The sequence below is a fragment of the Eleutherodactylus coqui genome, chromosome 7 (genome assembly GCF_035609145.1).
Source record: "Eleutherodactylus coqui strain aEleCoq1 chromosome 7, aEleCoq1.hap1, whole genome shotgun sequence".
NCBI classification, from domain to species: Eukaryota; Metazoa; Chordata; class Amphibia; order Anura; family Eleutherodactylidae; genus Eleutherodactylus; species Eleutherodactylus coqui.
The window spans coordinates 98829654-98842940 of record NC_089843.1 but is presented as its reverse complement, the minus strand read 5'-3'; positions in this window follow the sequence as shown (position 1 = coordinate 98842940).

Below are 13287 nucleotides of genomic sequence, written 5' to 3'. Positions count from 1 at the left end.
CCAACGGGCGCATGCACTGAAGTTGGGAAAAGGTCTACCGATAAAGATCCTGACGGTGGACATCACCGGAGAGCTTAGGTAAGTAATTTCACCTCCCTTCATGGATTGGATGCGTGATGGGAGGTGAAATTTTAACTTTTTTTTTACTTTTACGTGATCGCCGTTATCAATTGGATAGCGGCAATTAGGAGACTAAAAACCACGTACCGCGGCCCCCTGTGAAATGTTCAGGCTCTCGACTACGTTTAGTAGCCAGGAGCACAGATTTTAAATCACCCGCGCAATCCGCGGCTTATGCGCATATGTCCGCCATTTGGGCCGACGGGCGTGTGTGCAGAAGCCTGGGTAAGGTCTATGAGAAATCCGGGGGCCTTAGGTACGTAATCTCATCCTCCCTCACGTATATGATCTGAGGGGAGATGAAACCTACTTTTTTTTTTTTCTTCCAACTTTACATGGTCACTGTTTTCCATTGGATAACAGTGATCATATAACCGAGAACCATGATATCTCTTCGTTCCCAGCTACTCATGCTAGACTGGAGCAGAGAGATTTTAAATCTCCGGTGGTGCGAGCCCTTCTGTGCACGCGCCCGTTTTTGTCAGGTGCGCATGTGCAGAAGACGGCGTAAAGTCCTGGAATGACTGGATTGCCGCGAGCCATCATGGAGGATGGAGGTGAGTATTTTCACCTCCCCTCATGGATCTGATCCTGCATGATAAGTCTGATGTATATTTAAACTGTCTAGTCTAACCTATTGGTTGTCTTAGTTTATGGCAAAAACTGCACCAAATATTTGGCCCAGATTTTGTATCAAAATGTATTTAGAGTACACCCTCTTATCACAAAGCCATACCTCTTTGTTTAATACATCATTGAAAGTGTCTAAACCACATCATAAATGTGGTGCAAACTAGGTACAAGTTGCACCAGAAAGCAGATTAATTTCAATAATAAATGTACTTCAGCAACTGTATGAAAAGGAGGGGGTTATAACTTGTGGATCTGCAGCACTTTTTTCCATAGATGTAGTTCTAGTAGCATTTGTGATGTTCTTAACAAAACCACTTGTAAAATACAGTATGTGGATTGGCTGCTAATGTGCTCAAGGTGAATGTCCACCCTTAATTAGCACCATTTGATTTAATTTCTTAATGTAAATAGGTTGAAACTTATTAACTAATTGTGGATTCACACCTGCCCACAGGTTTCCATTTACCTGCTCTATTCGGTAATCAGGAAAGGGGAATCCCCAGGGACGAACGGCTCCATCTCAGGACAGAGTTGAACAGCGCTGAATGGACCTCCTTGCCTATGGGTTCCCACGGGACTGTTTCACTGCGGAAATCTTGCGGTTTTGCCACAGCGAAAAACAGCAAGATTTCCACGGGATAAACGCAGCTTCAAAACCCGAGGCAATTAGCCGTGGATTTTAGAGCGGCTTTGCTGCATGCTTTTCCGTTGCGGCCAAGTCTCCCATACAGAGAAGCGAGGCCACAAAGGGGAAAAAAAATAATTGACATGCTGCGTCCCGGGAATCCGCGCTGGCTGAAGCCGATTTTGCCGTGACAGATTGTCCGCCCTGTGTGGACGAGATTTTTGACAAATCTCGTCCACATGGCTGGCTAATCCTGGGATTAGTGGCCACAGAGAAATTCCGCAGCAAATGAGGTTTCCATCCAGCTGCCTGGCTTTTAAACGGAAGAAAAAGCGCTGCATGCAGCACCTTTTCTTTCTGTATGTTTGTGTCGGATCTGCGACAAAACCTGCGACTCGTCTTACTTGAACAAAAATAATGCCGTATTTTCTTTTCCCCAATTGCCTTAATCTTGAGTTACTGTGGTTTTAAAGGTAACCTGGCACCTCCCTACAGCACTATTAACTAAGTTATGATGCTGACAGCGAGCCGGATGATGTATTTCTATACACGCCCTCTCTTTTGAACCCGCACTATCACTTGTTGAAGTTCGCGTGCGGTAATCTGATAAGAGTCAGTTTTTCGTGCAGCGCATGGACTTCAGGGGGGTGAGTATAAAAATTACATCACTTGATTCCTTCCCCTAACAAGACCATAATTTATTTTATGGTGCTGTTGGGAGGTGACGGATTCTCTTTAAATGATGTTTTTTTTGTACATTTCTTTGTATTTCAAGTCTTTTATTTACTTATAATGTATTTTCCATTTTAGCAACAGTTACCAGAGATGTTCTCGGCTTGATTATGTCATCCAAACAAACAGTCACAGCTAAAAGGCAAATAAAGCATTCTTTTCTTTGTGCCGTAATGTCGGTTTACATCAACTGTTACAGATAAAAACTTGCTAGTGTTTAGATGACACAATCAGTCAGGACCGAAGGGGTCTACTGTATGTGAAGAAGTAATTTACAATGTGAAAATTGACCTATCTAGCTTTGCAGACATGGCATGTCTATGACTTGCGAACAAAAACCAAAGAGGGTAAATATATTGAAGCATATTTAAATCAGTAGGCCATATAGCACTCTAATTAAATGTATTAAGAGGGGTCACAAGTGTATTGACACACCTGGCGGAGGCACCTCCCTCTGCTAGATGGTAATCTCTGCCAGCTTCATGCTGGCATAGCTTTCTGCTATAATGTATGCCAGTTTCTGGCATACATTATAGTAAATGTAACAGGTTGCCCATGGCCACTTCTACAAATGCTAGGCTGCCTACTTTTTGGGAAAAGTAATGGGGCCTGGTGTAAAAGCTGGAAAATTGTGTGCAAAATTACAACTTTTGTATGCCAGAAAACTGGAGTGCAAAAGATAATAAATATGCACAAGTATTTCTAGTATCTTGGGTATGGGAGTCCTCTCATCCAGTAACATGAAGTTCACATGAGGGCATTGGACAACCTTTGTCCCATAGTTAGGTCTATATTTTTTTAATGCTGTTTATGTAACATTTTACAAAAAAACCCCAAACAAAAGCCAAATATCACCACCAGGGAGTTGGAGGGTTTAAGGGAGGTAGGGTGGGGTCCCTAATGGAATGGAAGTTCTACCAGTATAATTCATTTACCTATATGAATGAGACCTGATCACAAGGATAGGTGTAGTCAGATTTTATTCATGCGTAGTCTAAATGTGTTTTGCCTGCAAGCAATGTCAGAAAGAAGACTGCTGTGCTGGCGGCAAAACCCAAGTTCATTTGAAGTGGAGGTTGGTGAATAGAATGTGTTGACTAGGTGGTGAGTCAGCCGTTGACTAGGTTCTTGAAGGACATTTTGTGAATAGTTAATAAATGTACTCCTCGTGATTTGTCAGGCACATATACTAATGTGGGAAGGGGGTGGAGGAGAATGAGGACGTGTGGAGCAGGACCACCGTAGGTGATAAACTCTCTACGTATCTGGTTACAAGTTGTTGATGTTGTAAGGTCATATGTGATATCTATTTGCTATGGCTTGCTCTAGCTATCATATAAAGGTTTGGAAGCATTCATAGATTATACATTTGTTATAGAAGTACATTTTTATTTAATATTACCTATTGTTCTAGATACTGGAAACTCCTCAGGTGGGACGATGCGCCGCTACAAGAGAGAAACACAATCGAGGTGGTTACTGCCTGCAGTGATGCCGTAGCTTTGTATCGCTCCCTTTAAGGCCTCCATACATATTATAGAGTTTAATCGTCCAATTCATCAATAATGATTTTATCATGTGTATGGGGGCAGCCCAACTTTTCCCCCAAAAGATAATGTTGGAGGAAAAAAGAATCGGGGACGTTGAGTTCAAAGTTTGCAGGAAACTTTAGCTCTATGTGAGATAAGCCAGCAGCAGAGCTGCCTGGCTGTGGCTTTACCTTCCTAAACACAAGAATGTTTGGCCTTGCCAAGCATTCATACGTATGGAGGAGCCAGTGGAAACCCTTGTGAGATAAATGGTGTATGGGCACATGTAGGCACCTCACTAACAAGGCGACCTTCAGATGAAATGCTACATTAAATATGAGGGGATGCTGACAAGTCCTTGGCTTTGTGATCTTGATGTATATTTCATTGATGTAAAAACAAATAATATAAAAACTAATTCTTTGCATTACTCTGTGAGCAAATTTTGGCATGATTTTATGTTATGCAGTTTTGAAAACAACATGGTGGCGTCTGCAGCAGAGTCCACTACAAAGGAGAACAGAGCAGTGATGAAGTTCCTGTTTCTAAAAGGGATGCAGGCCAAAGACATTCACGGTGACATGCTGCAAACATTAGGCGACAAGTGTGCTCCATGCTCCACAGTGAAAAATTTGGTTGCCAAATTTAAAACTGGTAGTTTCAACACCAACGACGAAGACCATTCCAGTGGTGACCATTTCAGAGACCAAAGACCTAAACCATGACATCCAAGGTGATGGCGTCTGTCTTCTGGGATAAAGAAGGGATACTATTCCAAAATGATCCACTAGCACGGCTATGTATTACACAACTTTTCTGGAAAAATTGAAGGAGGTATTACAGTCTAAAAGGTGTGGAAAATTAACCCAACGTATTGTGTTCTTGCACAACAATGCTTGGTCTAACAGAGTGGTCATCATGTGGACTTCTAGGTGCTGGATCTTTATTTGTCTAGTCTGCACCCTGCTGACTATCATCTGTATTCTAATTTGAAAACACCTAAAGGGAAGCAAATTTTCCTTCCATTTCAATTGCAGCAGCAGACATATTTGCTACCCAACTAAAGGAATTCTATCTGGATGGGTTGGGTAAGCTGTAACATTGCAGTCAGAAGTGTATTAAAAGCCCAGGGGACTATATAGAATAATTGTGAAATTTCATTACTCCTTGCCGTTTTTTTGTTGTCAAAGCCAAAGACTAATCGGCACCCCCTCATAGACGCATCTCTCTTGGGCCTAGGCCTTTAACCCCTTGAGTGGCGAGCTCCACTGCCGATAGTGATATAGCCCGGAAGATTTCCGGGCTATGTATCACTATGGGAGCTGCAGAGCAAAATGCCACAAGCTGTGGCATTGTGCTCTGCCTGCACAGTCCCACAGAGAACAAAGCAAGGGCTTTGAAAAACCAGCAGAAGATATTGCCGATCTGCCGGCCATCTCCTGCTTCTAAGTCTCCTGCTTTGTTTACAGGTTGCCATAGAGACCATCGGCTTGTCAGAAGCAAGCCGATGGTCTCTGTGGCAGGGAGAGCTGGTGCTTGGCTGTCAGAGGACAGCTAGGTACCAGCTCTTACAGCAGAGATCAGAGAAAACCTCCGATCTCTGCTGTGTTAACCCTTTACATGCTGCAGTCTATGTGACTGCAGCATGTAAAGGGCTGTCGCCATCGAACCCCTGGAATGTGATCAGGGGGTCCTGATGGGTCCCTGTGGAAGTCCCCTAAAGGGACAAAAAAAAAAAGTAAAAAAAAACAAAAGTAAAAAAATAATTAAAAAAAATAAAAACACTTGTCTCCCTTTACTTTGTAAAAAATCAAAAATAAAATCACACATGTGGTATCCATGCATCGTAATGACCCAGAGAAGGAAGTTAATACATTATTTAACCCCTTAATGACATGGCCCCTTTTTTTCTTTTTTCCCCATTTCTTTTTTTCCTCCCCCCTGTTTAAAAAAATCACAACTTGTCCCGCAAAAAACAAGCCCTTATATGGCTATGTCAATGGAAAAATGAAAAAGTTATGGCTCTTGAGATGCAACTGCAAAATTAGTTGAAATTCAATGATTAGACCATTTTAAAAAACCTGCCCTGGTGGGTCTGACAGGGTGGTAGGAAACCCGCCACTCAAGGGGTTAATACTCAGTGCTTTTGCATCCTTTGTGATTATTTGCATCTCTGTTGCACCACACGATATTTGAATGTGCTATATAACTTTTTTTCCCATTGTACATTTGGGGGTGTGATTGCCTTTATTTTGGACTTGTTCTCCTTCTCATCTGTCCAAAGCTGGTCTTAACTAGAGCAGAGTATAGCTTGATCCTACATGCTCGGAGTTCATTTTGGGGGCCTAGGTCCAAGAGATGTGTATCTGGACAGAGCTGTAGTGGTGGTGAATTGGGTCTAACCTAAGATACAGCTGAAAAGGATATTAACAACTTCACAGAATAGGGCAACACAAGAGTGTTGGACTATATTCACATATGTACCGTGTCTTGCATTTATATTGGAGGCTCCAGTGACAGTGTAAATAAATTTGCAGGCTATTTCTTTGGGTTCATGGTGATACGTTCTGTAAGGGATTCAGCTAATGTGCAGATAAATAGTGTTGGTGTATAGTAGTTTTACTTTTCTCCTATCAGTACTGTACAGCTCTTAATTATAAATACATGATGCCTGCTTAGCTTGTGTCACTAGATCAGGAAAGGACAATATTATATAAGTCCGGTATGTACAATATGTATGTGAGGCACTCTGATAAGAATGTGCCATGAAGAGAAGGCTGCCAGCTGGCGAACGCTGAAACCCGGACAATAATGTGATGAGCAATCTGTACTCACAGATCATCTTAGCACTCAGCCACTTGAAGTGATTATAAGACTGGTGTAATAGTAATTAACCTTTCTGCAGAGACTGTGACAGCACAGGCTATTAGTATCAATGATTCAATTATAAGTAGAAATTGCATATAACGTATTGGTACTCCAGTCAGAACTATCCAAGGTGAAAAACTATGGGATCCAACCTCAAACTTGCCTTTCTTTATTTTTTAACTAACTGATGTTGTGTTATGACAACTTCTGACCGTTATCTATACATGGGGGATCCAACCAATTGCTAAGAGGGGGGCTTTACAAGCGACAACTGTCGTCCGAATAGTCACTTGAAATAGTTGCTAAAGCGTACGAAAGACTGTAGTCTGTCTGCTTTTACACAGAGTGATTGATTATATTTTAATTTCACGATCGCTGAACAAATTGTTGGAAACATTAACATGGGCCCAAATATCATTAAATGACTAGTTAGAGGGTGTGAGGTTGTTTGGCTGGCATATATTTGAAATTTTGCCCCCTAAACAACTCATGCTTATTGATTTCCGAGTCCACTGAATGTACATAAATACATGCAAGTGGTCTTCAAGTGAATACTTGCAGCTGTGAGAGGTTGGATCACCAGCTTTTCTAAAGTAATAAGTAACCATAACATATAATATTGTACAGCTCAAGAAAGACATCCAGGCCCCTCTTGAGCGCTTTTAGTGAGTTTGCCATCACCACATCCTCAAGGGGAGAGTTCCATAGTCTCACTGCTCTTACAGTAAAGAACCCCCTTCTATGTTGGTGTAGAAACCTTCTTTCCTTTAGACGTAGAGGATGCCCCCTTGTTACAGTCACAGTCCTGGGTATAATTAGATGATGGGAGAGATCTCTGTATTGTCCCCTGATATATTTATACATAGTTATTAGGTCGTACCTCAGACGTCTTTTTTTGTAAACTTAATAATCCCAATTTTGATATCCTTTCTGGGTATTGTAGTCCATCCATTCCATTTCTTAATTTAGTTGCCCACCTTTGTACCTGCTCAAGCTCTGATATGTCCTTTTTGAGTACTGGTGCCCAAAACCATACACAATATTCCATGTGTGGTCTGACCAATGACTTGTAAAGAGGATGAACAATGTTCGCATCATGTGCCTGTAGACCATTTTTGATGCACGCCATCATCATATTTGCCTTGGCAGCAGCTGCCTGACACTGGTTGCTCCAGGTAAACTTACAATTAATTAAAATCCCCAAGTCCTCTTCCATGTCAGTTTTACTCAGTGGTTTATTTGAAGACCAAAACCAGCCACAGACGGTAGCAGTGTGAATTCTTTTGAAGACCAGCAGGGACTGGGGGAGAGTAAAACTAAAAACATTATATATATATATATATAATATGCGGCAGCGAATCGGTGTTCAGTCAGAGGTGCAAGCTAAACAAGCGCATACCTGCCTGCAAAGTTGTTGGCGAGTCATCGAAAGACAACTATTACCCGTTTACACTAGACAATAAATAAATAACCAGCTATCATATTTAAGTGAGCTGAAGCAAAGTGACTAGTGAACAAATTCTTGCATGAGCCAGCACATGATTGGTGGCTATGTTTACACTGAACAACTGTCTGTACTGTACTAATAGTTGCTCTATCGATGGTTGCCCTGTTTAAAGCCACCAAAAACAAATATGCCCTTTTACACTTATTGTGCCTTTTTATGCTTTTAATGTATAGATTACTATTGCTGATGTTCTTCCCATACATGTCAGTGGGTCAGTCTGTATGCATATAAGTTAATGGGCAGCTTGTTAACATTAGCCCGGGAATTTGTAGATCTCTGACCGAAAAGCAATAGAGCCTTGCGACAGAGGCAGTTGGATTTGGGGCTATCATCACCTGAGTGAAATTTGTTGTCACTGATTTTCTTATGAACCCCTGAATCACAAGCAACAAAAGCATCAGTGATTCTGCACCATAGCTGACTTCATAGAAATCATCAGAGAAAGTAGAAGTGCATCATCCCACTCCAAGCTGAACTCCTGCTATCTCCCTCTGCTTTAATCCTCTGTGCTGCTTGCTTGCTGTGAATTATGTATTTTGCATTTCATCTGTTTGCATTGGTAAATGAAACTTTACTTTTAGTCATTTCTGCCATCCACCTCCCCCAAATGGCATCTTTCACCCATCCTTGCTGAGATGCTTTCCTTATCTAAGGAGAGCAATACATTTCACCCCCCTTTTGGTCATTAGGTTTGCAATGCTGAAGTCAGCTGGCCAGTCAATTGGAACCTCATTAGCCACTCCCAGCTGTTTCCTAGTCATACCTTAAACTTTCACTATAATATCAGTGTAAACATGCATGCCACGCGTGTGTCTGCCATGCGAATATAATGCTGTATGAAGTATGCTGTAGAAAGTATGATACAGTTTGACCATGGCAGTTCGACATGGTAGGAGACAGGTAGGCCACAAACTCTGCCTAAATAGTTTACACTTCAAAGCTATCGCTAATGCTGTCACTTCTGTTCTCATTCTTGGCTCCCCCACTTCCTATCCTGTGAAATTCCAACCCTCATCTTAGGTGATTTTAACATCCCCACTAACGACCCCAACTCCCCATCTGCCTCTAAGCTTCTCTCGCTCACCTCCTCCCTTGGTCTCTCTCAACTCACAGCCTCTCCCACTCACAGGGATGGCAACACTCTTGATCTGGTCTTCTTCCGTCTCTGCTCTGTTTCCAACTTCACTAACTCCCCTCTCCCGCTCACAGATCATAACTTCCTCTCTTTCTCTGTCACGCTCCCTAACATCTCTCCAGACTCACCTACCTACCGTACCTACAGGAACCTTAAGGCCATTCACACCCAGGACTTTGCTGAATCCCTACAGTCCTCTCTGTCCCATATCTCTCTCCTCGCCTGCCCCAACCTGGCTGCCGCTCACTACAACACCGCTCTCAAACATGCCCTGGATGAAGCAGCGCCCCCCAGAACCCAAGCCATTCGATGTAGAACGCGGCCACCCTGGCTCACACCTCAAACGCGCTTCATCCGGCGGTGCTCTAGAAGTGCTGAACGGCTGTGGAGGAAATCGCAAACGTCCGCAGACTTCCTCCACTACAAATTCATGCTCAGAACCTACAACCTCGCCCTCCACCATGCCAAACAAGTCTACTTCACCTCTTTAGTCTCCTCATTATCGCACAACCCTAAATGGCTCTTTGATACTTTTCACTCCCTTCTCAGCCCAAAACCGCAGCCCCCTGTGACGGATCTCAGTGCTGAAGAGCTGGCTGCTTACTTAAAAAAGAAAATAGACGACATCCGTCAGGAAATAACTTCCCAATACCAGACTAGCCCTGACCCTAGTCTTGTCAGCACTGCATGTATCTCCTGCTCACTGTATGTACTCAGACCAGCGACAGAGGAAGAAGTCTCCAAATTGCTCTTCTCTGCTCGCCCCACCACCTGCGCTGGCGACCCTCTCCCCTCACACCTCCTCCGTTCCTTCTCCCCAGTAGTCATCTCCCATCTCACCACTATATTCAACCTCTCTCTGACCTCTGGCATCTTTCCCTCTTCTTTCAAACACGCCATCATATCCCCACTGCTAAAGAAGCCGACTCTGGACGCGACCGATGTTGCCAACTACCGACCCATCTCAAACCTCCCCTTCATCTCCAAACTACTAGAACGCCTGGTTTACTCCCGCCTTGTAAGCTATTTATCAGAGAACTCTCTCCTAGACCCCCTACAGTCTGGCTTCCGACCTCAACACTTGACAGAAACTGCCCTTACTAGGGTATCCAATGACCTACTGACAGCCAAATCGAGGGGCGATTACTCCCTACTGATCCTCCTCGACCTTTCTGCAGCGTTTGACACTGTTGACCACAAACTCCTCCTCCTTATGCTTCGCTCCATCGGCCTAAAGGACATTGCGTTCTCCTGGTTCTCCTCCTACCTATCTGACCGCTCTTTCAGTGTCTCCTTTGCTGGCTCTACCTCCCCTCCTCTTCCCCTTGCTGTTGCGGTCCCCCAGGCCCCTTTCCCTTCTCTATCTACACAGCCCCTATTGGACAAACCATCAGGCGTTTTGGCCTCCAATACCACCTGTACGCTGACGATACCCAGCTATACACCTCTGCCCATGACATCTCTGCACCCTTCCTCCAAAACATCACCGACTGTCTGTTCGCTGTCTCTAACACTATGTCCTCTCTCTATCTAAAACTAAACCTCTCTAAAACTGACTTACTGGTATTTCCACCCTCCACTAACCGACCTCATCCTGACATCTCCATCTCAGTGTGTGGCGCCACCATAACTCCTAGACAACACGCCCGCTGCCTTGGGGTCATATTTGACTCTGATCTCTCTTTTACCCCCTACATCCAATCTCTCGCCTGAACATGTCAGCTGCACCTCAAGAACATCGCAAGAATCCGCTCTTTTCTCACTGTAGAGACGTTAAAAACGCTTACTGTCGCCCTCATCCACTCCCAGCTCGATTATTGCAACTCGTTGCTGATCGGCCTCCCCTGCACCAGACTCTACCCTCTCCAATCCATCCTGAATGCGGCAGCCAGGCTCATCTTCCTGTCCAGCTGCTACTCGGACGCCTCTGCCCTGTGCCAGTCACTGCACTGGCTGCCCGTTAATTACAGAATTCAATTCAAACTCGCTACCTTCATCCACAAAGCCCTCCACAGCGCAGCGCCCCCCTATATCGCCTCCCTCATCTCAATCCATCAACCAGCCCGGGCTCTCCGCTCTGTTAATGAAACCAGACTGAGTGCTCCTTTCATTCGAACTTCTCATTCCCGCCTCCAAGACTTCTCCAGAGCAGCACCAGTCCTCTGGAACGCACTACCAAAGGCTACCCGAGCAATCCAGGACTCGCAGAACTTCAGGCGTGCTCTAAAAACGCACCTCTTCAGGGAGGCATACCGCATTCCCTAAACAAACCCCTCTGTACTCCGCCTGATAACATGCTCCCTGACCTACTGACTGCAATCCCTGCTAGCCATCATAAACTGCTCCTGCAGTCACACCATTTCTGCCGTCACACGGCTAAATGTCTGACCATTGTCTATGTGTATAACATCGCTCACTCTTCCACTTCGCCATACCGTGCATATCTCCAGCCCCTCTACTTTCTGTATCACCCCACCATTCGTAGTTTGTAAGCTCGTTGGAGCAGGACCCGCACCCCTATTTTTCCATCAATTGATTACTATGTAACTGTGGTTCTGTAATGTTTGTACTTTTGTCTTTCTGTATCCCCCCTGTCTATGTAAGCGCTGCGGAATATGTTGGCGCTATACAAATAAAGTTTATTATTATTATTATAAGTCAAAATGCAGTGTCAAAAAGGGTCTTTTTATTCCATTGAAGCAGGTGTGACTTTTCGGCTGAGCATAGCCTTTTTTTAAACAAAAAAAACTGCCTTTTGGAAGCTGCTTTCTATGTTCTTTGATGATTTACATAGTTGGAATCAGGATTATTCTCACAGAGAAGGCGTGCATCCACGCTCTTCATACTTTTGGAGTGCGTCAGGCTTGCTTTATGGATTGGGACCTCCTCAAAGTAGTTTGTTTTGAGGAAAAGGACACTTGAGCATACGACCCCAAAGGTTCAGTTTAAGGTAGACTAACTGCTCATTGCTTTATGTGTGGTAATTCTTGAGCTGACTTCACAAGCCACCTTGTCTTTAAATAGAATAACCCATGTCCACCAAGTTGTACTTGTGTTTTTTCATTAGCATTTCTGTCTAAAGGTACATTCAGATGGTGGAATCCCATGTGGAGTTTGCCTCTAAAAACAACGGCAGATATCCGCACTGAGCTGCAGATTTCTGCTGTAGCTTCTGCAGGTGTTTTTGGCTGAGCTAGTTTTACAAATGATGTAGATGGTTTCACTACGCCTCACTTTTGAAAGCTGCTTGGCTGAAAACTGCATCACAAAACCGTGACCCTTTGTAGTAAACTGCATGCAGTTTTCAAAAATGTGTTTTTGATTGGAATTACAATGTACATCAAAAAGGCTGCTAAAACATAGAAACACAGTAAAACTGTGCTAAAAATGCCCCGTGGAAAGAGAAAATGCTATTTTTTATTTATTTATTTTCAACATTAACCCAACTTTTTAGCTTGAAAAGCAAATAAAAAGCTGCTCTGAACTTGCGCAGTCTGAACAAGGTCCTCCAATAAATAATGATGAGTCAGTCTATTCCAGGCAAAATTTATTAGATGTCTATTGAAGAAAAATAACAAACCAAAGAAAAATAACACATTTACTGTTTGCTTGTAAGAATCCATAGTTAATGATCTGGAAGCCAGGTATGAAACAGTTTTTTAATCAGATACAGAGTAGAAACAGTGCGTTTTTAAATAATACAGGCATTAATCCAGACATGGGAAAACCTACCCATTCCACCTTTTCTAGAGCCACATCTCCCATAAGCCACCACTTGCAGTACTACCCTGTACATGAGAGATGTCGTTTACAAGGCACGGGATACTGACAGATGCCCATGCATTAGACCCTATACTCCCCCATAGTAATGCCATCCAAAAGTAGGTGTTTATAGCAAAGCTGCATGCAGTAAAACAACTGTAAAATTCAAAGCCTTCCAAATATAAAGCTTCTTTTATTTCTTTAACATGAAATACTTCATACTGCAAAAGGGATGTTTATTTTATAGCATTTCTCTGTAACAAATAAATATGTACATTTAGATACCACTGGTATTGTTTCACAAAATCGTTCATAAAAGGTTATTTTACAGGTTTGAACTGGCTAGTGTGGCAGAGAGCAGAGAAAAGCTGTCAGC